The sequence below is a fragment of the Canis lupus genome, chromosome 14 (assembly GCF_048164855.1).
Source record: "Canis lupus baileyi chromosome 14, mCanLup2.hap1, whole genome shotgun sequence".
Classification (NCBI taxonomy): domain Eukaryota; kingdom Metazoa; phylum Chordata; class Mammalia; order Carnivora; family Canidae; genus Canis; species Canis lupus.
The window spans coordinates 50,043,544-50,046,453 of NC_132851.1; the positions used below are offsets into that span (position 1 = coordinate 50,043,544).

Genomic DNA, 2,910 nt, shown 5'->3' on the forward strand with positions numbered 1-2,910 from the left:
GAGAGAAAAGCAGAGACATAGGCAGAGGGAGAAGCAGGCTCCATGCAGGGAGCTCAACACAGGACTCGATCCTGGGTCTCCAGGATCACGCCCTGGGCCGAAGGCAGCATTAAACCGCTGAGCCACCTGGGCTGCCCATGTCATAAATAGTTCTTATGCTCAGCCTCACATGCTTTCAGCCATCTTCTACTCCAGCCATTACCATGGCAACCAGCCTTTGCACAGCTCCGACAACACCCTGCCTAGGCTCTGCCAACTACCTCCTGCTTTCTGCCCTGGAGCCTCTTTGATGCCTCAGGGTGGGACATACCCAGGAGTTTATAATCAAAGTGATCAGAATTTAAAGGAGCCAATATCTTTTTGAAAAAAATAATTAATGGGAAGTGGGGTGGATAAATGCTGCCACCACACTTTAGGAAGACAGTTCTGAGAGATATTTTATAGTTCCTCAGAATGTCCCAGGAACATCAAGCCTTGGGCACTTACGATGATGATCAATGCGGTAACGTGTGCTTTATTTCCTTCTTTCTCTTCTGTTTTCTGGATCACCTCCCAAATAAACTTCCTGGGCGGGAGGCGGGAACAGTCTTGCCTGTTCCATGTTTTATCAATGGTTTCTAAGACCACACTCAGGCTTGATGATTTGCAAGAAAGGCTCAACAGAACTCAGTAAAACTGTTAACCCATCGTTACAGTTACTACAATGAGAGGATACAGATTAAAATCAGCAAATGAGAAGGTGCATGTGACAAATCAGGAGAAATCAGGCACAAGTTTTCAGGTGTTTCTTCCTAATGGAGTTGCACAGGGATGTACTTCATTCTCTATGTAATGATACATGATAACACATGTGAAGTATTGCCAGCTAGAGAAACCCACTCGAGCCTTCTTAGCCATGATGATTATTGCAAATCAGTCATGTATGCATGCAGTGCCCACATGACAAACATTAACTACTCACATTGCAGCTCTCCAGAGGTCAAACTGATACAACATGGTCCAGGGCCTTAGTCATACAAAAACATGCTTAACAGGCAGGATATTCCAAAGGCTCAGAGATTATCATCCAGGAGCTAGGCCAGTCCTATAAAGATAGGCTTTCTTTGGAATATACAGGGTTCGAGCAACCCAGACCTGCTGAGTTAACCCTTTACTGTATCATGTAGGTTTTATTTATTTTATTTTTTAAAAGATAGATTTATTCATTCATTCATTCATTCATTCATTCATTCATTCATTCATTCATGAGAGACACAGAGAGAGGCAGAGACACAGGCAGAGGGAGAAGCAGGCTCCATGCAGGGAGCCTGACGTGGGACTTCATTCCAGGTCCCCAGGATCAGGCCCTGGGCTGAAGGAGGTGCTAAACTGCTGAGCCACCTGGCCTGCCCCAACATGTAGGTTTTATTTCCCAAACTAGAGCACTAGAGCATAAAATCCTCAAAAAAGGATTAAATATATATATTAATATATATATTTATATACCCCACCACCACTAAGTGAATATATGATTTGTTGTCCCTTTGCCAGAGTCTGAGAAAATTAGCATTCCTGAATTCCTGGACCTAGTTTTTTCACAAGAACATGTTTTAGGAGCCCAGGAGAGGCCGTGCCTGGTGATGGGCGTGGGTCTCAGCCTCCGTGCCCACCTGCCGGCCCTCCCTGCCTCCCTCGTGGTTGCTGAGGAAGGAGAGGCCGCTGGCTGGGCTCGCTCCCCGGCTAAGGTCAAAGCATTCCTTAGGACCCAGCTCGGTGATGAGCCCCCCGTCTCTCAGGACATCCTGCTCCTGTTCCTCCTAAGACCTTCTGGGGAAAGCATCCTTCTCTGAGATACTCTTCTTGCTAAATCCCCATTTTTCATTTCATGAAATTCATGTTTTCCTTTGGGTATTTTAGCAATGACCATGAATGAAAGCCATGCTGACATTCCTTCCCCCTGACTCGTTAGAAGCTATGGACCTCAGAAAGATGGAGCGCTTCTCTTTCAGGGTGATTTTGATTATGACCATTTCCAAAGCGTTTGAACTGGAATTAGTTGCTGGGTTGGGCCACCGTGAACTTTCGAGGAGAGAGCCGCCCTTAAGGGATGGTGGCAGTGTCTGGTCCCGAGAGGAGCCTGCATTTCATCACCGGGCTTCCCACTTTGTGCCCTCCGTAGGGATCCAGGACAGTAAGGAGTTAAACAAAACTTGCTGTCTGAATGGGGAAACCTGCATGCTGGGATCCTTCTGTGCCTGCCCGCCCCTCCTTCTATGGTCGCAACTGTGAGCACGATTCTCGAAAAGAGAACTGTGAGTCTGTGCCCCATGACACCTGGCTGCCCAAGAGATGTTCCATGCGTAAATGCTGGTGAGGCCGGCTACACTGCTTTCTGCAGACATTTCTACCAGGGTGTGATGGCCACGTGATGGATGAGCACTTCCTGGTTTCCAGGATTCCAAGATTAACACTGTCTTCGGGCACCACTTTTTTGCTAGCTGGTATCTGCCTTGCTCTACAAAGTTACTGTTAGTGGACACTTGCATATGCAGTATTTGTTATGCAAATTTCATAACCTGTAAAGGCTGTCACTCTAGTGTCTTAACTAGAGATGATCATTTGGTCATTGCCTTGAAATAGTGAATAGATTTTCATCATAGTCCCTAATGTTACCTTAAGGTACTACTTTCTTCTGCCCTACCCTCCAAAAACGTCAGCCATAGGGGCAGCTGGGTGGCTCAGTCGGTTAAGTGTCTGCCTTTGGCCTGGGTCATGTGATCTCAGGGTCCTGGAATTGAGACCCGCATTAGGCTCCCTGCTCAGTGGGTTGTCTGCCTCTCCTCCAACTCTCTCTCTCAAATAAATAAATAGCATCTATTTTTTTTAAAAAAAGAACATGTTTTAGTATTATATTTTAAAGAACATTCTAGG

The 2,910-nt window shown here is 46.2% G+C and overlaps 1 pseudogene; it reads left to right on the top strand.

Moving 5' to 3' along the window:
• Window positions 1-1,953: 1,953 nt before the first annotated feature.
• Window positions 1,954-2,512, top strand: LOC140603550 (protein Cripto-like; annotated as a pseudogene).
• The last annotated feature ends 398 nt before the right edge of the window (window positions 2,513-2,910 follow it).